This window comes from Pipra filicauda, unplaced genomic scaffold (genome assembly GCF_003945595.2).
Source record: "Pipra filicauda isolate LSUMZ 115617 unplaced genomic scaffold, ASM394559v2 scaffold64_size3178608_pilon, whole genome shotgun sequence".
Taxonomy (NCBI): Eukaryota; Metazoa; Chordata; class Aves; order Passeriformes; family Pipridae; genus Pipra; species Pipra filicauda.
The window spans coordinates 2,608,314-2,633,887 of NW_024104809.1; the positions used below are offsets into that span (position 1 = coordinate 2,608,314).

The 25,574-nt window shown below is 36.7% G+C and overlaps 2 protein-coding genes across 5 annotated transcripts in view; one reads left to right on the plus strand and one right to left on the minus strand.

The window, feature by feature from the left end:
* The window catches only part of CMSS1 (cms1 ribosomal small subunit homolog), a 223,629-nt gene that overhangs the window by 163,800 nt on the left and 34,255 nt on the right, over positions 1–25,574 (minus strand). The window lies entirely within an intron of this gene.
* Positions 1–25,574, plus strand: part of FILIP1L (filamin A interacting protein 1 like) — a 188,972-nt gene that overhangs the window by 130,885 nt on the left and 32,513 nt on the right. Inside the window, exon 1 of one of the 4 annotated variants that reach the window (XM_027727511.2) lies at positions 22,457–22,563. The exons of the other annotated variants lie outside the window; for them this stretch is intronic. The gene's annotated coding sequence lies outside the window, so the exon portion shown is untranslated. Of the gene's footprint in view, positions 1–22,456; positions 22,564–25,574 lie in introns of those variants that run through there. 4 annotated transcript variants of the gene reach the window in all.

Sequence of the window (25,574 nt, forward strand, 5' to 3'; positions counted from 1 at the left end):
TGCATTTAAGTCATCAGGAAATTGGGACATTGTTTATTAAATGTTTAGACAATATTTCACATTTCTCATTTCAAAACTTCATCTTACATCCAACTGAGGAACTGAGAAGCAAGACTCACTCACTGAAATCCTAAAATTCTCCCTTTTTTTCAATAGTCTTGCCAGCTAAACTCTGGATGTCCTCGTATTCTGTCAGACAGGAGAATGAGTCAGACTGTTCCTAATTGGCTTTCTAAAAGGGAAATTGAGAAGTTTGAGGACATATTTGGATAAACACACTTACTGGATAAAGTTACTTAACTTTTTATATCTCTAAGTTTGCTTCAAAATCCTTATAGGCTAGATTTAAGAATAGCCAATAAAAACTATAGGTTATAAATAAACTTAATGAAAACCACTGTATTAAAACTCAAAGGACCTTGTAAACATGCTTATCAAAGCTTCACCACTGTAAGACAGCACTACATCCATAAATCCATGTTATAAATTGCTAGTCACCCACCACAACTCTTATTGAAATATCAGCCCTATATACATCATCTTTGGTTCAGAACCCATTTTTCTCAGGGTCTCTGAACACAATTTAACAGCCAACACTGCGGCTCTGATTGAAAAAGCAATGAACAAACTCTGACTTTATACAGTTCAACTCTCCTTAACAGACAGTGAAAACTGCTGTTATCGTCTGTGTGTGCTTTAGGTCTCCCTGAGTGCAGTATTTGGCCTAGAAATAAAGGATTATTGAGATACACAGTACTAAACCTACAGAAGGGCATAAATACTGAGCTAATTTACCTTCCTAATCTCTCAGTTTACCAAAGGGTAAGGAAATTTATAATACCATTTTGGAATGTATCATTTCTTGCAATTGTAGATATTCAACAGCATGGAGTTTTATCAAAGGAATGTACCTTGCAGATTCCAGATACTGATCTCTATGAATTCCCATCTTCTTAGCTCTGTATTAGCTTCAGATGCAAAGTAAGAAAAGTAAGAAAAGCAGGCATTCCAATGCAAAGAAAGAAAAGAAGGTATTCAAAACCTTTCATAAAATACATTTTTATATGATTATCTGTTAGCCTGTTTTCCATAGATGCTCATAAGAATTATCAAATTTTAAGAACAGTTTGGTCTAAATTTCTTGTCTGTAACCAATCTTAAAGTTAAGCTAATTTCATATAATATCAGGTTCCACTGCCAGCATTTCATTAAAATGTGTATAATACTTACATATGCAAAGATCTGAGTCTCAAAACAAGTATAGACAAACTTACCCTTGGGTATTCTGATTACTAAATGCAAAGATAGTTGGTTTTACGGTATCCAGTATATATCCATTTCTTGGAGAAAACTGAGAAGGAGCTGTTCATGATAAAAACAGCAACATATAAAAGAATTTGCAAAGTGCTTGAAATAAAAAAATTAGCTTTTCAGCCACCTGACAACAAGACTGTCTCCATGGCTACATCTTTAAAATAATTCTAGTACCAAAGCACAGGTTAAGGCAGTACAGTTGTATTTCAGAAAGTAGTTGACAAAGTGATGCAGGAAGAAAGAGTTCAGTTTTATTAGACTACAGAAAGACTTATGGAATAGGATGCACAAACTTTACCTAAAGTAAAACAAAATTAGGTTGCTGGTATTTAAGCTTAAAATTCAGAAGAAGACTGTTTAAACTCAGTAGAATGTTGGCAGGTGCAAATGCATGCACAGTTCAGGATGATACATCGATTAAGAATGAAATTGTTATAACTGTATTCTTGGAAATAAAGCATTTAAGTAGCTAATGAAGTTTGACAGAAAGTAGCAAAGCTGTTTCTATCCAAAGAGCATTTCAAACAAGCAGAATTAAAAAAAAAGAAAAAAAGAAACCAAACCAAACAAAAAAAAACAAAAAAAACAAAACCACAAAAAAAAACCAACTACAAACCTAACAGCCAAAGAACAAGGGTGCAAGGACTCCCATTCAGTTCCAGGTCCAAGAATCCAACATAAAAATTAGTCTGTCCAGTTGTAAATGTAGACATGGATAGAATATGATTTCTAATGTATGTGAGAAGAAAACATTCAGAGGAATATGATTATACTATTGATACAGTATTTAAAACAGAATTAGAAAACACATTATGCTGATGTAGGAGCTGCACGGCTGTTACAAAGAAAAAGAAGGAAAGCAGAAAAGTGGAGAAAAATAATATATTTAACTGTGTAAAAGTATATCCAGACTTTCTGTGAGTTGAAGTACATATATAAACAGATAATCATATAAACGTTAGACTACTGACCATAGATCCAAAATAATGACAAGGGCAGGAATCAGAATCTGGACATTCTTCTCCTCTGAACACTAAGGTATAAACTTAATTTGGTTCATTTGTCACAACCTTAGTTCTTTCTCATTTGTATTCTTCCCTGACTGACAGCATCAGAGTCCAATATTTCGGAAGTCAAGGCGGTTTTCACATTAGGCTATGGAGAAAGAGTCAGTGAAGCCATCTGAAACTGATCTGTTGATAGAAAAAGCTTTAAATCAAATTTGCACAACACAAAGCAACAAGCTTATTAGCACTTTACTAGGACTAAATGGTATTTAAGTATTCTAAAAGAACTTGAATGAGGACCTGATGAACTATGAGCAGATGGGTAATTCCTCCCATAAAGCAGACAGGGAAATGGGAGGCAGCGCTACTTTTTAACAAGAAACTATAGCAATGAAGAGAAGTGGCACATATCTGGCAAACACAAAAAACTCCAGCCAGCTGAGAGGAAAGCAGAATCATGTGCCAAGTCTGCTCTCCTTCCCCACCTGTCCTTAAGTAACACTCTGCTGTTCTATCCTGCTAATTCTGGTATCTGAACTGAAGCAAGACTGAGTTTAGAGCAGTTCGTTTACCGTCTCCTGGCAGGGATATGTTTTTCATGCACTTTGATGTGCATTAAAAAAACCCTAAGGGTCTAACTATTTGTTTACAATTGTTTGAAATAAATATTTATCAAGCTCTATTTTTAATTGAGTTTCTTGGGCTATGCACCTACCCATCATCATCATCCCATTTTCTCATCCCTAAACTAATTTCAACTAAAATGCAAGAAAGAAACAAAGACTTCTAAATTATTAAATGCCTACAGGGCTCTTGAAAACAGGTATCTTTTAGTGTCCAGGATATTAAGCAAGAGTCCAATTTGACCCCAGTAAGAGGACATTGCAGAAAAAATTTGTATTCATCCTAACAGGGTGGAAGCCTAGTACCCGGCACATTATTGGACAATAAAAAAATCCAGTCATGAAACAAACTTCCATAACTCATTTTGTTTCACTACTACACAAACAGCTTTTTTCCACAGCAAATAATGCTGGATTTACAAACCTTACAGAAAGAGCTATCCATCCTTACTGCACACAAATTAAGAAGTAACATCAGAAGTTTGATTTGCCATTGCAAAAGCTGAATATTTAGAAAGCTGTAGAATATCACAACCTTCACTTTTTTCTTTTCTTTCTAAAAAGCTAAGAATGAGATCATAGGAACGCATGCATAAGTCTCTTGAAAATATCTGCAATGAAATATTTAGTCAAATTTTAAAGAAATAAGTACTAGCATGTGGGGTCATAGTTTCAAAAGAGCTTAGGCATCCAGCCTTCTTATTCTTAAGAGAACTGCAGCCAGACTTCCCAATGCATTAAGGCATGCAGCAGTTCATAAAAATAATGGGGAGAGGAATAAAGATGCTGAGCTCATGGGAACAGTTAGGCTTTTAAAAATTATTCCTAATAGAGCCAAGCTCTCCTACCTCCAAGAAGAAAGGGAGAGGCTGTTTGTTTTTAAAAGAAAAATACTAAAAATATCTTGAATTACATTTATCTTAAAAAATGCTGGAGGGAACATACTGCAAGACCTCTTCAACTGAATCCACACAAATAAAAAAGCAATTATGCAAAATGTATATGATGAATATTTAAGACACTGAAATATCTTCAAGAATTAGGACATAGGAATACTTGAATCCTAATATGAGATGACACTAAGACCAAGAATGTAGAAAAAAACCACTGTGAACCATTTGAACATCACTTTCTTGTAGCATCCAGAGCTCTACCTCAATTCTTTCAGAAACTTCTCCTCATGTTTGTTCAGCTGTTATAATTACAGCAGAAAAGAAAAAAGCTGATTATTTGCTGTGTAACACTCAGGAAGTTCTTCCTTATTTGACAAAAACTTCTCACTTTCCTCAAGTGTAAAACTGAACGACGACACAACACTAAGTCATTACTGGTGTCAAGCCTTATTCACTGTCATTGCACTTAGAACAAATACATAAAACAAGAGAGTACATACACCTATGTGCTAGAGGAATTCATAAGCTCTTCATAAAGTATATTCTAAGCAGGCATTCCTATGCAAGTTCCATGCATTTGTTTCTTATTTTTTTAAAAAATATATTTATTCTATTTTATCCATCTGTCCTCAGATACGTCAGTCCTTAGTACTGAAATAATTCCATTTAATTTCCTTTTCTGTTCTTATCATCAAGTTTATAAAGAGTACATATTCTTGCAGTCATTACAGCAAAACACGTATTTTTGGTTGCAGCCCAAAAAGAATCCTAACCTTCATTTTCTTTTCAGGTAATGTTTCTGTTTCTCCACTCTTACATGAGGTATCCAGACAATCTTATAATAGCTATATTACCTCACCTTTTAGTAAGCTTAACATGGAGCGAATTCTGTTCCCCTCTCTGCTTTCCACTGTAGCTGTAAATTATGTTTGGAAACAAAAGGTAAACTCTGTTCCATGTTTGACATCAGAGGTGTGATTCAGCTTATAGATGAAGATATCTAAAGCAAGGGACTTTGCTCAGATGACAGACATCTTCACATCGACTAAAATCGCACTCCAAAAGTGATGACTTGTAGATAACTCAGCTAAGTCACTACTCCTTTCTGTAACCTCTCCTGGAACAGGCGATTTGAAAGACAGATCTGCACCGGGCTGTTGATTTATAACACACTTGCAGCACAGGTTCTTGTACTTCTCCCTCGTGCAGGTATTGACCACTCACTGGCCCAGGTTATGTGTCTCACATCCACTGCATCTGCCCATTCAGGTTTCTTACCATTCTACTTCTGGCAACACAATTAGACCTCACATTTCAGTTCTCAAGGAAACACTCTTTTGGAAGAAAATTAATTCAGGAAACGGGAGGGGGAAAAAAGGCAAACAGCAAAATCACAGAAATATCCGAAAATTACGCATTTCATAGAAGTCCACTAACTTCCATGCTTCACTCTGAGTTTGGAACAAATGGAATGTGATAAGCAGGTATGTGATGTGTAGTGGAATTTGTGTCAATCCTCACTGGGATACACTTGCTAGTAAATGATAAAATGGTTAGGAAATTCATGCTAAACCCACATGGTTTAAAAAAAGAAAAAGAAATGTGAGAAAGAAAAAAAGTTCTTTGATTACTGCTGTCTTTTCTCATTATTCATGTTGGGATATCCCTATTTATCAGCAAAGAAAAGGGAAAACACATAATGACATTTTCACGGGAAAGGGAAAAAAATATAACCACTATTTGACTCTAAACTGTTTGGCTAAGTTTAAAGTTATAAAATGTGTTTGCATTAAGAACCTGAGCTTTGTTTGAATGTTTACTTTATAAAAGTTCTGAGTTGAGAAGCTTGCAGAGTGAACTGCATGATACTGTCAGTGTAAATTACAGGTTTTGTTTGCCACAGCCCTCTGCAATGAGGAGCTGGCCAAGAGCCAAACAAAAGTGCATAATTTAAAACACTCATTCAGTTATATTCTGAGACATTTTGTTTAGTGTTTAATAAGCTCTCCAGGGATGGAGAAATTACTAAAGCACATTGTCTTGACATGAGCTAAAATGGTCCTCTCTCGTCACCACATTTCTGGGAATCTGACATTAATGCATTCGATGAACATAGGTCCATATAAATACATACACACACATATATACACACTCATATTTTTCTACATATGTGTACTGAGATACATTTTATTTTACAGTTTTACACATCTGATGCTCTTAATTGAATTCCATCTTTCAGCTGAAATGTCCACATTCAGTGAAATTTCCATACACATTTATATATTCACTCCTCTGCTCTCTCTGCCCAAGTTCTTGTTTCATATATTAAGAGAGGACACAATCAAATGCATCACACACAATGCATCATGAAGAGAGAGTTGAAGGCAGTTCAGGAGCTGTTCTTTAGTCTACCTTACATTATGGAGACAGAGAGCCTCTCTGAACATAAAAACATGGTAACTCCAAAATTAAAAGTACATCAAAAAGCTTGTTGCTTTTATTGATGATGAGGTTTTGACACTTTTACCAGAAATTTCTAACCCAAAAATTTAGGAAATTCTGCTGAGCCTGTTGATGCAAAACAGAAGCACTGAAATGGTTAACAGTTGTTTCTGAGGATTCAGCAACATGCATGAAAAAGAAGGGAAAATTACTATTTTGAAATCAAATCTATCTCCTATCAGAAATCAAAATAAGACATTATTAGAGAACAGATTATTCTCTCCCTGCATACCTTACAGTTTACCTCCTATACTTTTGTTAGGCATCCTATATCAAGAGTCCTGACCTCATGCTAGAATAAGTGTCCTAACATTGTTTACAAGATCTTTTTATTCTCTACTTTCAAGTCACTATGAAATAGTAATGGCTGTTTTTGGTACCCTAAATACAATTAAATCAATAAAAAAATTAAACTAAGATATTTTGGATTCCTGGAAGGGAGCAAACAGAACAGATTTTGTAATACTTATTCCCAGAAGGGAAGGAATGAATCAGAAACGTAAAATTTCTGACCTGGTGACCATAATCTCAAAAAGTGCATTTAGGTTCCAATTACTGTCATCTATTTACATTGTTGAAATATTTATTTCATTAGTGTACAGGTAGGCTATTTTTACACACTTTATTTTCTCCACACTAGTTAGCTAACATTTTAGGAGTTTACATCTTTTAAAAACATACAAACATTCTGCTTAAAAGGAAATGGCATAAAATAGCATCAGAAGACATTCTAGACTTTAAAAACCAAATATTTACATCAGATCTTTATTCTACTCATGTTGCATCCTCCTCTTAGAATATTTACAAACTTGAAATCATAATCTGCAATAAAGCCCTCAAAGCATTAGATGTGTTGTCTCTTTAGTTTATTCAGAGAGCTCTAAAGAATATGCAATTCTTAATCATCTCTAGGCAAAATTTCAACATGGAAAACAATCTACAACAGCATCAGCAATCTGGACAGAATGGGGAAGTAAACAAGCATACTGATCCCTAAGACCCAGGGAAGAAACTCATCCTAGCACATCAAACCATCACTGCTTATATTTAAGCCTGAAAAAAACAATTCAAATGACAATTGACAAAAGGATTTAAAGAATTCTAAAAGCTCAAATCTACCCATTTAGAAGTCACAGCTGAGAGAACATTCCATCTTCTCAGCATTAGAAAAGGCAACCATGACAGTGACACCCAAATCAAAGTCAATTAGTGACTCTCCTCAAAATAGCTCATACCCACTGCCATGTGACAGCACAGGTAAGACACACAGAAGGCAGGTGAGCATGATTAATCATGCCAATGTTTTTAGAATCAGCTACACTGTTGGTGGTCATCCTTATAATATGTTAGATCTTCAGATATCTTCCCGTGTCCTGTAGAAAGATGCATCAGGTGAACTAAGAACGAGGTTTTGTTAAGGAAGGTAGGGAAAGATGCATGAAGAGATTGCTCTAGTTCAAATTCTGTGTGGCAAATTTAATGGGATTTCAGATCAGCAGCTCTGCAAGTGAAGGAGACAGCTCCTTCTGATTAATGCCCTACAACAGTAGCGCTGAGAAGTTAAGGCTAGACCAGGATCAAAAAGGGTTTCTCTCAGTGCCTCTACGGCAAACCTGACAAATACAAGTTTAACATAGGACAAAGTACTTTTGTCTGCACCACTGACAAATTTGGAGTTTAGTCTACAAACAAAGCAGTCTGCTGAAAACTGAACATCAGACTGAGACTGTAATTCAGAGAATGGGAAACAAGAGGTCCCTTCCCTGCCCCTCTGCTGAAAAGGCTGCCAGCATTCCTCAAGAAATAACTACTCGTGCACGTGTGTTCCATGCCCAGCAAGCAGCCCGTGCATGTCCATTCGAAATCTGCCCTTCTACAAGATCATTGTCAGTCATGGCACACAAATGTTGCTTTAAAAGGCTGTACAAACTACTTTGAGTTTCCCACAACATAAAGATGTCACACCTTGAGACTACAGTTACATGGTGGTGGAGTACAGTGACCATACACTCATTCTCTTCTGACACTTGACAGTGGGCAACAGTTTGTATGTTTTAACCAAAGTACTGAGGCAAAAAGCTCTACCTCAAACATTACAAGTCCCCACAGCATTTTATGCGGGTGTGATGGCCAATTCAAGGAAAAAACTCCCATCAGCTGAAGTGTTTATGATACAAAATGTAGTTATTTCCTTGGCCATTGCTCGCTCAGAAACTGAAACACAACCAGAACTCTACAAGCTGATTCATAATTAGGAAGCAGGGCCCCAGAACAAGGATACAAGTCCTTGTCCCTTCTAACCTGCATCACTGCAGTCCACACATAATTAATCACAGGATTCTGCACGCATGGAAGTGATTCCACCAGTCAACTTACTAAAACAAAACAAAACAGAAAAAAAACAACCCCCACCCAAACAAATTCTGGGACAATTGAACACATTTACATTTAAGTAAAATAAAATATACAGAAGATACCAAATAGAATATTTGTAATAATTTTCCTGCAACTTCTTTGAAAATGTCTCCTCTTTCCTCTAAAACAAGTAGTACATTAATAAATTTTGCTGTACAGGTTCCCCTCCCCAGCTAAAACGGAAGAAAGAAAAGCCCTAACTAACTCCACAGATTTCTACAGTTTCCAGATGCCATTTCCTGACTTTTTGCTAACATGGGTGACAACCAAAATAACATAAATAGGTTTCCTTTCAAAACATTTGTTTCCATTCCTTTTGCTGGCAGTATTTGTGATGTCACTTACTCTGATAAAGAAACTAGCTCAGATTTCTCAAGTTTTCAGAGTGTTACTTGTTAATGAAGAGTACTATGGAGGCTGTTTTGTTCTGATTTTCTATTTTAAAAAAGCTACAGCTGGCTTTTTATCTATTTTTAAAAGTTTAACACTGCACACTTTCTGAATTTAAGTTTGGTAAAGCTTCACCTCCCCAAAATAATACATTTGTTGGCATAATGCAACCAACTTATGAGTATTTCTTTATAATCTCACATAAGACTTACCATCTTAAAATTAAATCACTAGACCATAAAATCCCAGACCCAAAAGAGGTCAGAGAGAAGAGTTAAAATTAAAATATCGTTTAGTTGATTTTCCTTTTCCATGTGAGGACTAAGATCCCCACGGAATAAGCACCATAACAACCAATCAGTTGCCAAGCTACAGTTCTCCAAGGGCCCCCCCACTCTTGTGAAAAAGAGGCCACACTTTTGAAGGCAAATGTGGTGGGAGACATTCTCCCAGGGTTTTGATTAATTATTTCTCAATAGAAAGAAAACAGACTGCTTTCCTCCTAAGCATTTTTTTGAGATTATTTGGATTGAAGAGTTTTCACCTTCAGGCCAAAGTATGTTCCTAAACACACATTGTGCATGTCAACAGAAGCTCTACAGGACCAGGTTTGATCTTGACCTTCCCAACAACACTCTCCCCTGAAATTAATTATGTAACTCAAGGCATAAACTTAACTGAGGAAACAGAAAGAGCTACCCACATTCTCTCCACATCACATAGAGTTTGAGATACTGTGTTTTGCTTACAATTGTGCACAGATGTATGCGTGGGTAGAAACTCTTCTTTGACTAAGTCAGCAGGTTACCTCAGCATGTACTTCACCCTGGAAACACTATTTCAGATGATGCCTGTTTCCAGGACAGCTATTCTTTTCAATAAGCAGTAAATCTTAGGTAACATTAGGCCATAAACATGCTTGCTAACTCAACATGGTAAAAAAGAAAGCATAAAACTGAATATTAAAGTAAAGGACATTTTCAATTTTTCCTCTTTTAAAATGAGAATATGAGCAAAGGTAGGTTTGTTTATCTGCATCCAGATTTACCCCTCTACTCCTTTGCTGAGGCTCTGAACCTCTCATATCACCTTCCACTCCCTCAGAGAGCAGAGACATTATGAAGGCATTGCAAGATGTAGGCTACGTATAGAAAATCTGAATAAATGGAGCGTAAATTTTTTGTCTTTAAATAAATCAGTTGCTCAGAAGTTAAGTGTACCAATTATGTGGCTAACGTTAGGGCAACAAATTTTTCCTTGCCCTTCTGTTGCCATATGCCTGTCATTTTCTTCCTACAGTTTCCACTCACTGTTTCAAACATATGTTGCCACTTATGTGCCAAGAAAGGAATCTCTGAATTACCCCCTTCAAGTAGGATGAAATGGCAGACTGAATGGAGCCAGAGAGAGCACCATTAGCAGTTGTTCACACTTCTGTTTTCTCTTAACTTCCTCTTCTCCAAAGTTTATTCCTCCTATGCAAGGGGATGTAGAACTATAAAGCCATCTATGACTCATGCTGCAAAATATATAGCTGCAGCCACGTACCAGAGAAGCAATTTTTAAATTTTTTTTTTTAAAGGCCACCTTAAATAAACTTTCTCTCCTTTCAGTTTCCAGATGGAAGATTCTTTTGTGAATCGCTTACCCAAGCATCAACACTGGTGATCCAACATTCTTTTCTTGTAAACTCACTGCTCAGTTTACCAGTGGTTTGCAGTCTCTCTCCCTGCAACTCCTGCACGTACTTGACAGTTCCAGAGCAGTGGAGCTCAAAGAACACCTATAACACTACATGTGCTCTTGTTTTTGTCTTTTCAGTACATGCCTTGCTTTTCATTTGAGGGTCTTCAGTATTACACACACTTTTGTCCCAGTGGTTCTTGAAAGATTCAGTATTTTGAGGCCAACACTTCCAAAATGAGTATCTTGTTTCAAGATTTTAATGGGAGCACTGACCATCTGGGACTGGTCTGGAGAAGAACTGGGGGGATTCTATGAAATTACCAAATCAAATTTATGATTCCTAAGGACATGTTGGGACGGGCACAATAACAAAAGAAGTTGCCAACAAGTTTCCACATCTCAACAAATATATCTCAAAAACGATGTCAATATTGATGGATTACTCTTACTGGTGCTGAATTTAGTCTGGGAGCAGCGCAAGAGGGAAGAGAGGAACAAAACCCGTGGCCTTGGGTTCAGTCAGTATTTTCACTGAAAAACACCTTCCAGATTTAAAAGTACATCTATCTAAAGGCTGACTAGAAGTCTTAATTTGAAAATTTGGTGCAATTTTACCCTGAAGCCATGTATAAAAACTGCATTAAGGCAACACAGGAAATCACATGTAGATCATCATAACATAAAGCTCAGAATTTTTAATGTGAGGTATTTGTTTGTCTGATTTTTTTTTAATGTGGTCTCATTTCCCACAGAGTAGGGACTTACCTATTTATTTAATTTATTTTACTTAATATGAGGTTTATGAAATCTGGGTTCATTAAAACTAGACTGAGATCACACAAAATACCACGACAATCAATAGAAGACCAAACTTTGGTGTCACTTTCATGTAGTTTGAGAACTATAAACCCCATATTATACCTTTCACAAAAAAAGGTCTTACTAAAAACCAGATCAGTTCTGAACCGGACCAATTAAAATCACCAGACATATAACAATAATTTTGCACATATGGCCCTTAACAAATCAATAACTCTAAAAAGTGCTTAAATTAGCTCAGAAAGACAAATTTAATATTCCATAACCAAAAAAATTTCTTTCCAGTATTTTTAAGCAGATCATTTTCCAACAAATTAAAACCACAGTCTGAGTGGAAATTGGTCTACCTCCTTTGAATTCATTAAGAACAGTAATTATGCCACATGAAAGTTCAGCAAATCAGTCTCTAAAGATATCAATAAAACTCTTCTCGTTCTTTCTGTTTGTTTCAATACATTTAAGTGCATTTACAGAAAGAAGATGAACTCCTTTAACCAATTTGAAATCTTATTTTCTTTAGTTACACTCTTCCCAAGCAAATCCTATCCCCAGGCTATTATTTCACTTCACAGTTGTTGCTAGGATGGTTAGGAAATGGTTAATTCTGCAAGATTACATCTTCCATATGCAACCACCATTCAGCATCCCACCCTAAGGGTACAATCAACCAATAAAGGCTTTGTTCTGATTATGTAATGCAGATATTTTATATCCCACTTGAGAGCTCTTTTGGATGTACAGACAGCTATAGCATAGTGACTTTGCAATTAAGATGATGTAATACTACTTTGGAAGCAACAAAATATCTGAGCATGCCCACTGTGAACCAGAGAATTCAGGAGCCCAAACACTTTTCAGCCTGAACCACTCAACTGCTCGAGAGCTGTGTCTCCGTTTACGGTTTGCTTGCTCTGTAGCTTTTACAAACTTTCTGACACCAAGAACAGAATCACAATCACAATTTTCTTCCAAACTAGTAAAACAAAAAAAACATTTAGAACAACCCAACTTCATTTGAATTTAATAGGTTTGCAAAAAATGGAACAAAACCCTCTCCCAACTTGTATCTATGAATACAAAAGCAAAAAATATTTCTTTAAGTAACTTTAAGTAACACATATGATCAAAAGGCATCAGCCAAAAGAACACATACTAGATCTGTCCAATTCCAAAGAGAGAAGTTATACATGGAAATCCAACTTGTATCAATACATCCATAGCTTAAGAGTTATGAAAGTGTTTAACTTAGGATTGACATTCAACTATTGCACACAAACACATTCCCTTTACATTCATTGTTCATCGAAGTAGAAACAGTAGTGAAGCAGAAACAGTAGCAGTCTATGAAGTCATAAAACATACAAACACTTTTAAAAGGACTGTCACCTGATGGGGTTTTACATACAGCAGCTTTCATATTTCAGATCAGTGAAGAAGTGTTTTTTAAAAGAGAAAAAAATTCTACCAAAAATAAAATATTCAAATACCCACCAGAAAAATCGCAAACAAAACAATAAGATTCTATTATCAGCTCAGTAAAATCACTCTCAATTAAGAAATTACTAAGAAGAGAGAGACAGAACAATGTCAGGGTCAGAAGAATGAAGACAGACAAAAAAAAAACCAAACCTAGAGCTCTACTAGAAAACAAAGTGAACATTTTTCTTCATTGTGAAAGAGGTGACCACTTGCACTACACTCAGTGCCATGACACTGACAGTAATAAGTCGGCCCTATCTGAAATAAGAGATTTCTAAGATAAGTCCACGTAGAAAAGCAAGACAGCCAGCTTCCTTTCTAAACTCAGATTAATGTCAAAGTGAAAAGCATGCATGTGGTACTCTATGTGGATTACTTCCTGATTCTGGACCTCTTCCCTTTCCCACTGACCTCCCTAAGGGGAACAACAGTGCAATCAATAAGCCTCCTTACATTCCAGTAGAAAGCTAAAAATGCCTCTAACCAGTCCTTCCCACTCACTCCACTGGACATTGGCATCTTCACATGGTCCTTCCTCCACTTCCAATAATTCACTAACAAATTTTCTTCTTTCAACATGACAAACTGGAACCTAACCTGACAAATGTAAGCCTCCTTTTCTGGTGAAGAAGTTAAAGAAAAAAAACCCAAACAACTCCACAAGGTGATTTGGTTTCTCTGCTATACTGCAGTTATGAAAAGTAACGAATCATTATACTTGCAAAAGAATCCACAAACATGATTTCTCACCTTCTTTTTGTATTACTTACATTAATACTATTCCCTGAAGCCTGTAGGAGTTCACTACCAAAAATGGGCAACTTTCCTGCTTTTGAGAAGTACCTAAGACAGAGAAGATGCTTCCAAGAAAGCATTTTCCACAATACTGAAGCAAAAGTAATGAGGCAAAGTTTGGTTAAATGACCCGAACTCTGTGACATCAACACATGTGGAACCCATACCAGTGCAGCATTTGAAGCTCAGGTATCACAAACAGCCCCTCAGTCACTTCTTCTAAAAAGTGGAAGAAATCAAAATCCGTTAGAACCATCATCCCTAAAAGTTCAGAAGTATCCACAACTCCTTTGTGTACAATTGCATATGCAAACTTTTCAGAGTAATTCCTGGAAGGTCTGGAGGCACTTCAGAACTCACTCCCACTCAGATCCTGCCCTCCACAAGCAAAGCCACCAACAAGGGTTTCCACAAGCCTCTGAGGTATGAGTGTTTCTGCTGCAGGGATACCTCTGCCTACCAGAACTGCTCCAAGAACTGTAACCACCCACCACACTGACCACTGAGCAAAATACACTTCGCAACATCTCTTGGGCATGACTTGCTTTGAGTTAGATACACGCAGATAGCTAAAAGTTAAGGCTCCACTTACGTTCCCAAGCCCCGAGGTCAAAGGCATTTTATAGCTCTCAAAGTGTTTATTCTTGTCAAGCCCTGTATAACCTTATGTCACTCTGGACACATCTTAGGTGTCTAGCAAAATAACTCCTGTTTTGGTAGTGTTCGATTCGTGTATGCTCGCTCCTCTTTACTCAGCAGCAAAGTCAAGGACTGTTTGTTTTATGTGAGAATAGCCTCTGCCCATCTACTATGGAAATTTGAAATAAAAACAAATAAACCCAGAAAAACAGAATAAAACAGAAATGCAAAGAACTAACAAACTTCATGTGTCCCAAAACACAGACATCTTAGAGCAGGAAAAGCCAACTTGAATCAAACTAAGAGGTCATGCACAACTGGATTTCATTTAACCCATACAACACACATTAGGAATTCAGAAAATACTCGTTCTTTTGCAACTTTCTAGTTCTAGGCCTCTATTTATTATACATGGAATGGAGACATTTTATTATGTATCGTTTTAAAAGTTAAAGTAAATAATAAGTGGTGCCATTTTCCACAAAAAGGCTGCGAGTCCTTGCTACTGGCTAGAGTTTTGCACAAATATTTACCTATACATGCGGTTATGTATTTATTGGGAAGGAGATGGGGGGGGTGAACAACCCACAGGTCAACAAATTTACAATGCTTAAATCTTCGTTCTGTAGAGTCACCTAAGAGTACTAAGGTCTATGGTATTTTGTTATATCCATTTAAGAAATCAGCTTAACTTTCTTCTTAACAATACAGTCTGCTTATCAGATAAATTATTAGCAATTATCAAATGTACAATAAGATTTTTGTAGCAAAAGATGCCACTTCAGATTTCATTTATACGAAATCGTATCACTACAAGAAAGAACCCAATATATCACTGTATTTAATCAACTCTACACAGTTCATCATGATCACACCCTTTATAAACACAATTTGTATGGACTGTAGCTATCTTTCATCTAATTAATATTAGTCTTCCTATTATGAGCTCCTGAGTTCATTGACTAGGGGAAATGGAAGCCAGAATTTATGCTCTGTCAGAATGCTTTCAACTAAGTTATCAACGGGAAATGATGTTAAAAGGAATAAAAACTTCATCCTTATGATTAAAAATAGGTAATTGAACAAAACAGATTAAAAACAAAGTACTCAACAACTAAAAAACCCCACTAAAAAAAAGTAGTGGGAAAGGCTGCAGGGAAGACTGTTTAAAGACCATAGGATTTCAGGGACTAAAAAGGAAATTTTGTCTTTCCTTCAGTGCTGGAAGATAATTTCTTTAAACCACTTTCTTTGTTCTTGAGTTCAATTTTCAAGCATGAAGCAAGCTGTAGGTTATTCAAGCATTGAGTTCATCTCTTAAAAGACTTTCTTAGTAATAGTCCATCCTGTTGACATAACACGCAGAGACATGAGATCAATAAAAGTGTTCCCAGATATGTCACATCTACGGCACTGCTGAGTTGAAGGTAATGGTTCTTAAGGCTGACATGTCTCATGCAAGCTGCCATAAAAAGGCCAAATTAATACCCTTTTGTATTTGTTCCCCTTCCTCACTCAGGGGTTTTGTGAAATTTTTGTTGCAGACTCTGGAGCTGTGGAGTGTCTGAGTCTGTTAAATACATTTCCCCAAGCCCAAGAGACTCCCTGAACAGTACCTGCTGTGGGCAAGACTAACACAAAGAGCTACACGTGACTACACGCTAGGAGATCAAGAAATTCTGTAAATACTTTTCCAGACCAGAGAATTGAACCACACTACTAAGTCACATTTCTAAGCTATGAATCTATCGGATAGCTCAGCAATTCTGAATCCCAAAGGGATCAAAGTTGTACAAGTTACATTACATCCCTAAGAATCCACAATCTAAAACAGCCTGTATAGGATACATTTGCCTCTGCGTTATTTCAATATATATTCCTTGACCAGGTATCGAAATCACCAATAACTAGAGGGACTGTGCTTTCAACAGGGACTAGTGTATAGCTACTGAAGTTACAGAGAATAAGAAAAGCCTTTTTAAATGCAGGAATCCTAAGGCAGGGGGGATTTATCAAAGCAGAAAGTATGTCTGTTATTACATAGGTTTTGTAACCTAAATGCAGCATCTAGAAACCCAAAGAAGGGTCTCTGGGCCCAAGAACATACTTGTGTTTTACTCTACTATTGCAGGCAGCCCAACAAAAAATGTTTTCTCCCTTTGCAAAGTTTGCCTTCCTTAGAATCCACAGTCATTCTCTTACAACCTTTACTCCCTTTCAGACAAGCTTTTTAACAGCTACATTTTCACTGGGTTAATCTGCAGGAGGCAAGAGAAGCCTGCTCAACAGAATTATAACAATGAAATGTAGGACTCAAGATTTATTTGAATTCTGGATTCTCTCTACTTAATCACTAAAAAGAAAAAAAAAACTATGACAACTTTGTACTCCTCTTTGTATAATCCCAATGGCGTTAACAAGCCTTCTTACAGTTCCTATGCTGTATTCAAGACCGCAGTCACCTCAGTGGGTGCCTGACAAGCCTGTGCTCTCAAAGCAGGCAACAGCCTCATGAGGCTCCTGTAAAACTTGCAACCTGCAAGAAATGCACTGAATGCCAAATCCCTTTTACCTCTGTGCTGGGCTTTGCACTCCGAGCCATTGGTGGCACAGCGTTGCTCAGCAACAAGGGAAGAAACAGCCACGCAGGGAAAAACATAAGGGAAGAGATGGTGAATAATGCAGAGGAACTGAATGAACCTGCAATAACTCCAGCTACTTTTTCACCTCATATCATCAAACCTTTGAAAGGAGCATCCTTCACTGGCATCACATTCAGTTCATGTCAATGCAAAAAGCTGAGTCAACTTGACTTAAACGCGAGTTTTTATTCAAACAAGAATTGAACTGTTTTTATTCAAATAAGAATTGAACTGCTCAGAAAGGGGTTTGATCACTGAATAAAACGACTGAATTCACATCTTAAGTTAACACATAAAAAAGATCTGAAACAGGGTTTCATGTGGAATCAGACTTGAAGCTCAAAATTTTTCAGTCACACGGTTGCCCTGAAGTTCTACAGAAAGAATCTTGCTTTGAATGAATTTCAAAGGAGACAGATGAAGAAAAGGAGGCAACTAATTACATAGTGTCACACATTTTTTCTGAGGTCTAATAAATAAAGACAGACATTGAAAATATGTTCTACTTCCAAGTATGTCCACAGACATGGAACTTAGAATCTTCCAAGGTACCTTATCGCAACAGTCTTCACACGATTACAACTCATTTGTGCTATTGCATTAATATCGACATGACTGTCATGCCTTCAGAAATAGCCCAACTAGACAGGCACACTTGTGGGTGGGAGAGGTGGGGGTTATAAAAAAAACTCACTGCAGAACCCATCACAAACAAAAGAAACATTCAGTCCCAAACTCCTCCTTAAAATACACTTTATACAGAGTTTTCGTAAACTAAAGAACAGTATCTCATTTCATTACAGAGAAAAGATTAATTGGCTATATATGGTTTATAGAGATTCAGGGAAGGCATAAAAATTAAATTCTTTTAATCTTTGGTAAGCTCTGCCATGCAAAATATGTCCTTTTCATAAAAACTTATCATGGTCCCTTATGCAAAAGGAAACCATCTCACAAGCAGATATGAAGCACTTGCAAGTTCTCCTTAGAAGTCATTAGCAGTTAAGAGATGCAGTCATCAGTTTCCTAATGCAGTGACCAACATAAAGGGATCTAATTATCCCTAATATTTGGCTAGAAATTCTATTTGTATCTGCCAAAAAAATGGAATAATGGAATCTGCAAACAATAGGAGAGTCTGGGAAAATATTTCTTCCTGCTGCCAAAAAAAATTAAAAACACACCGTAATGAAGATATGAATCTCTTTCCGTCCGTGGTCCATAGTAAAAGACACATGAATCTCAAGAATGTTATCTTTAGAACTTTCCCCTGCTTCGGCCCCTTGCCTTCCACATGCATTTATGAGTTGTCAATGCATTTCAGACTGTCACTAACCCATAATAGCCTCCATATTTCCTTATTGTAATATTCAGATGTTGATCTATACATCAGGATATAAAACACTAAAACACTTTACTGATGAAATCTAAGAGATCAAACACAATGCTAGGAGAAATAATAAATTGGATAGAAAATTTTTGAAGGATGCTATTAATCCAAGAAATAATTAGAGTGAGCTTTCTTCCACTGAGTTATGTCAAAACTCCCACAGATTTCAGAGACAAGGCTGAGCACACAGTGGAAAAATATCCTTGAAGTCAAATGAGTTATTAAAACATTAAATATCAGATCCCATTTATACAAGGCATTAAAATTCAACTTGTCAATCCTGCATGTTTCAGTTCATCAGGTATCACATGCAAAACTTAAGCACATCACCTCTAAAAAAGCAAAGTTTTAAGTAATGTAAAATTCTAATAAAATTTTTGACAGCATGGGTACTTCTGTAGATTTCTATTTTAGGAATACAAAAGTAGCCTAAAGATTTAGAGCCCAGGGAGAATTTCAAAAACTCAAGTTTCAACAATATCTGCATGAGGTAAATGGGACCAAGAGCCTGATTTAGCCAAGCATTTCAATATATCATTAAAATCAGAGTTCTGCTGAAGTCCTTTCCTTTTTCAACAAAAACACACAGGGCTATGTTTTAAGTGCTTTGCTGAACTGAGGCCCAAGTTCTAATTTCCTTTATTTATCTTAGATACAAAATGGCCAAAGGAAGGGGTCAAATGCTGTAATAGATAGGTTATGGGTTTAAGGACACTGGAACTGCTGCTGTGAATTGCCATGGGAAGAAAAAGGAAAGAGAAGTAGTTTAACGATGGAAGTAATGGGAGGAATTCAGATAGTTTAAGATGAAGTCTAAACAATTGCCTCAAAGTCTTTTAGCTTATTTATCCCCTCTTTTCCTTGCCTCACACAGTCTTCCATCTTTCCAGCTTCTATTTTTTTCAAGTAAAATCCTGAGAGAACACGGGCACAAATAACAACACAAAATGATAAGCAGAGAGACTAGACAGAAGTCACTGAAAGCAGGCTGCAGAGAGCAGCCCTGCATTGTCAGGGGATGAACCAAATGATCTAACAAGATTTTCATTTGGCCTCTGATTTCTACAAATTCAGTTTCTTTTGCTGTCACAATACATGCAAATACACCAAGTACGTGCAAAACTATGTCTAGTAACTAAGGAAACAGAATTCATTTTCAGGGAGCAATGGAGAATGAGGCAGGAATAGCTGCCTGCTCAAAGGCTTTTTTTTTCTCTTTGGTACAGTTCACCAGTGCCAGGATTCCACCTACAGATACTGGAAGACACTGTGAAAAAGCAGTAAACGAAGGCTTCTCTGCAACTCTATTTATTACCTAGAATATAAATAAGCTTTTCGTGTTATAGTAATTCAAAATTTGGAATTTTTAATCATATATTCCTTAACAGGACTTGGAATAATACTGTACTCTATCCTTTAAGCTGTGACAGTATAAGAGAAGGAAGTCAGGTCATTACACACTCAGCTGATTGTCTTTGATAAAGCTGGTTTGCAGAAGGTCACAGATGTGCACTTTTGTATTGCAGAGGAGAATTAATTAAGAAACTAGAAGTTCATACTTGGGCCATCCCCAGATGTAAACACAGATTTATAAACAGGAGGACTTGCATTCCCTACTCCCTGCTCCCAGACTGCCAATAAACTTATCACCAGCACTATCTGAGCTGCGTTCCTTGCAACTCCAGAACAGAACTGGACTGCAAGGATGGATTTTTGACCACCAGCTTTTGAGAAGTCCTCTTCTTCAAAGCTGCTTATGGCCTAAAACAACTGTTTCATGTGGGAGAACAAAAATGTAGGCAATTTTCATACAGACTACAGAAATAGGGTGTGTGTAGGTGAAAGGGAAGATGCAGAAAAACAAAACAATTGCAAAGGGAAGGAAAGAAAAAAACCCAAGTAAAATACAGAAACAGCAGTTTTCACTCTAAGCATTCGTACACTTGCATACACAAACATATATGTAAAAAAAGAATGCATCCACATCTAACTCCTAGCTCCCTTCCACACAGTAACTTACCTGACACCCTCTGCAAATTAGAACTGAACACGGCAGTATCTCCACAGCCTGCCCTGAGACAGGACCTTGCACCTGCAGTTGTCCTGTCTCTAAACGGAGCCCCAACAGGAAGGGTGAGTTTGTAGCTGAAGATATTCCCCATACCAAGGTCACCTGGATGACCTTTTATGTAATTCAAATGATACACAGATAGTTTTGAGAAAAAATAGACAAAATGTTAGTTTCCAAAAACATTAGCCAAGTGACTGAATAGGCCAATTTGGGCTAAAGGTTATTCTGGTTTTGTTTGGATTTGATTATTAAATCTTCCTGGAATAGCAAATAAAATATTATCCCGGTCTGTCCACTGCTATCTTCAAATAAGACATTTCTCTATCTCCAAAACAATTTTGGAAGGGTTAGTATACAGTATTGCACTGTTAAATAGGCTTGGAAGTTTTTGATCAAGCACCCAAATCCCAACTTCCACAGAAATTTGCAAAGAGGGATCACCCATACCCATAAGCAGCACAGTGCTGAGGAAGTCTTTACCTAGGAGCAGTGGGAAGGGTTGCCTGGAATTTTCCAGCTAAAGAATAATTTTCAGGCTACACTCGGGGTAAATATGTGCAAAGTAGCTAAAAGATGTCTGTCTTGTTAACGAAATGCAAACATTTTAATCACCATTTGTCTTCATACCCACGCACAACACCCCCAAATAAGTAAATTGCCTTAAGTTAGCATTATGTTCAAGTAGGACATAAGTCACAAAAAGAAGGCAGTAGGACAGCTTAAGCTATACCGAAGTTTATCCGAAGACTGAAATTCAAGTGGTGCAAATAAATGAATTGTGCATGCATCTACTTTAACATTCTGCACTCTAGTAGTGTGGAATGCCTTTCCATGGTCTAATTTACCCATCAACACAAAAGGAGTTTATTCCATTGACTCCCTTTTACCCTTAGTGGAATTTCAACAACAAATTTTGTGCCCATTTCAAGTATTTCTTCCTTGTGTTCTCAATGTTTATTCAGGGTGTACACTAAAGGACAGGGAATACAAGAGATACATTTTAAGCTCTTCAATCTAAATCTTACTTTTTGGCTTCCTGCCTCTTTCCTAAATATTAAAACAAATGACTCATTTCTTTAAGACCTCCTTACTAAAAATAGTTGCTTGGACTGCTTAATTGTGTTAGCTGAAACACAAACATACGAAAAAGGAAAGGGTTTTGTAGAAAAAACATTGAAGAGAAAAAAAAAATCAGATTTCATCTGGCCTTCCCATCATCACTTAGAGAATTGTTTTGTAGTTACATCATCAGGAAATAAAATACTATCCTCCAAGGACCCCGACTCTTTACAGAAGGAAAAAAAAAGGAAGGCTCGAAGTTCATATCCCCCTCAGAGGAGTTCAGCTAAAGTCACATTTTTTGTCATATTAAAAAAAAAAAAAAAAGGAAAGAAAAACAGAAAAACTCCCTTAGAACAACTAATTAAAGAAGATGACCTGGGATTGAATTTTTCCTTTCTCGAATTTTAGGCTGCGAGTCTGAGTGGAAAACACTGTACCTAATCAGCTAACAACTGCTAACGACTTTATTATCAGTAATAGAAAGGAACTGCCCTAACCCAAACCTTCCGCACATTCTTCTTGGCCATGAACTGGTAGACAAATGAAATTTTTCACACAGTCCTGAGCGTCAGCTGGAGCCAGAACACATTAACAAGCTTTCCAAGCCCTGGCTATCACTGAAGTACACGAGTCAGACACGACGAGTCTGCACAACACAGAGCGCCTTATATGGCAAGGCAATGACGTAATGCTCCATAGGCTTGGGGCATGCAAAGAGCCTATCTCTCATTGTTTAGTGGGACTGCTGGAATGCTCACATCCCTGATGCTACAGCTCAGCGCCCCGCACCATGGAGCAATAGCTGACCCAGGAGTTCTATAGCCCAGGAGCGCAAGGTAAGGGAGAGGGTGGGAAGCAAGCTTCTTCTGGCAAGCACTGGCGCTTCTTGCTTTTTCCTATTGAGATACTTGCTAAAAAAGTTGCTTCCTAAAAAAAAGGGGTGAGGACTGAGAAACAATGAAATACCCCAGAACAGCACCAGGAGGTCTAGAAGATGTCTGGTTGCTCAGATATAGGGTGACTACTGCAAACATTACAAACTGTATTTTAAACAATTCCTACAGAGCCAACAGGCAAGGAATTAATTTAATGTTAAAGAAAGAGGGAATTATGAATTACACACACTTTCCAAATGGTCGGATAAAATCATGACTGCATTTAAAGCTGTGGAAAGAGTCCAATAGTATTGTAATATATTAGGTAGAGCTACTGCCTCTCTTTATGCTGTATTTACATGCATATGCTATATATTAGTAGACATGTATGCACATATGTCTCTAAGCATTTACTATACTTTTGAACAACTTCTACCGTAGTTTACAGAGTGATGTATAAATTGCCACAAACATTACTTTGCAATAAGATTTTGCTACGTCTGAAAAAAACCACAGTTGTAACTAGTTTAATTACTAACAAACTTTTCAACTCCTACACACTGCTTCCCTCTTCTGTGTTTTGTGTGCAAGTGTCAAATCACAAGAGAACAGAACTGTCAGATTTTGATGAAAAAAACTTTAAATCCTGGTCAAAAACATGACGAGACTTTAAAAAAATCAGAAAATCCACTGGTCTCTTCAAGGCTTATTCTGCAAGATGCTCAACAGTATCGCACTTAGTAACTCCAGAAAACAGAGAATGAAAAACAGTTCTGACAAGGCATTAAGCACCTTGAAAGATTAGACCTTAGTATGTTTATAACTCACACCTGCATAGCACACAAAATTACACTGTCCTCTCCCTTGACTAAGGGCCAAACCCTGTCAAATCCTTCTTTATAGGAACAATTACAATTAAGTCAATTGTACTGTCCTACTTGCAGATTCAAACTACTAAACACTGCTCTCCAAAGTCTTATGTGTAATTTAAAATATTAGGAAACTTAGACTCCTTAAGACCTTCAAACTCAAACTCTTCTTGAAACATGTTTTTATTGTATGTTTTCATTTTCCTTAATATTAAATAAAATCAGCATGAAATGTTAGGACAGCAGAAAGGGCTCTTTTCCCCTTAATTTGATGTTTTAAAACCTGCAAAATCCCTGTTCAAGTACATGTTTAAGAAAAATCAAAGCTGATACAATCATATGCATTGTTGTAGTATCATGCATACACAGATTTAGAGGCTAACTCAAAATAACATGTGTGAATATTTTCGTGACTTTTTTTGGCTTTAAACAATAAGAAAATATTAAGCAGTTATTTTCTACATGCTTCTAAAAATATAAATATATAGACAGACATTTCGTTTCAAAGATAATTCAGGTATTTGTGTATTATTAACCTTGGCATTTAGATAAAAGTCACATCCATGTTTCCAGCATGATCTTTCTTGCGACAAGCTAACTTTACACCTCTGTTGATGCCTCGAGTCTGCCTTGCTGTAGAATAAGGGAAAGGACACTGTATAGTATATGCAGAATGAAAAGAATCCTAGCAACCAGAACAAATATAATTTTATAGCAGAAAATCAATACTCCAGACCAGTATCCTAAGCTCCTTAAAAAGTTTTCTGCTCGCTATTCTGTCCTATCCGCAGACTTGCAACGTATTTCCTAGCAGTTCTAAAACAATTACTTAGTTTCACAAATATCCAGTGTCGAGTTAAAAAGTGGAAAAGTTAGCTACTTTATGAAAAGATGTATTACAAACTGAAGTTAAGTAATAGTCCTCAAAAAGTATGTCTGAGGAGAAGGGACTGAATTGAAGGACTACAGTATGTTGAAGAAAAAATAGAAATAGAAATGCTACACAGACAATAAACATACAAATTTGATAAAGTCAGTAAGTAGAAAAAGAAAAAAGCCTACTCCTAGGTAAGAGACTATTTCAGCTCCTACAAATCCAACAGAGAAGGGTAACTTTTTATCATTTAATTACTGCTTTAGCAGTATTTAAGGTACCAGCTGTACTGCAAATACTGCTAGCCTAATACAAATCATAACATCTATCAAAAGCCAGAACTCTATTTCCCGTAATCTGTCTTCCTTAGATTGAAAGGGAAAACATTCTTCACTTGATAGAGCCAAGTTTGCTCTCACTTCTACTGGTAAAACTCCAAAATAATTAGACTGAGGCATAATGATTAAACTGTCTCACTATTGTGTGTGCCCCCGTCCCCCCATGTCCCTTGCCCCAGTATTAGACTACTTTGTTCTTAACAGTATTGAGTATTAATTGATAGGCATTCCTAAATTTAAGAGATTAAAATGTAAGTTTGTGTTAATTAACAGTAAAAGGAGATAGTGAAAAAAATTAATTATCACATAATGCACTCTAAACTATATTTCTTAATTTAAATTTCTTTTTATAGTAATTTCTCACAACATCCAACGTGAAAACATTTTAAGAACAAATATATCCTCCAAAAATGAAAGTCAACTTCCTATTAAACTGCATTGACCCTTTGTTCCTTTCCCATCACTTCCCTTTCCTCCACTGACGAACATCTGCTGACAGCAGAATTTTAGAGATTTGATCCAGTAGACCATGAGATCTAGCTTAAACTTAGTTTCTATTCCCCATCAGTACTAGTAAAATCAAATTATTTCTTCATTTGTGCTGAGTAACAGCATTTTCATATTATTTATCTAATAGTATGATGAATTACCAAATTTGCTATTGTCATGGGATAAAAAAAAACAGCCTGGTTTTATTCCCAGCGAATTTCTCCTCTGTGGCAGTTCTTAAGACTGGTATTTTTCTTCAGTAAAAATTCTTCACCATGGGTAGTTTGGCATGGGCAAGTGAGCAACCACTGCTCCTCTGGACCCCTCCTGCAAGCAGCTTTTCTCAAATCCTGGATGTGGTATTACCTGAGTACAGTTAATTAAAAAAACAATTAAAATATT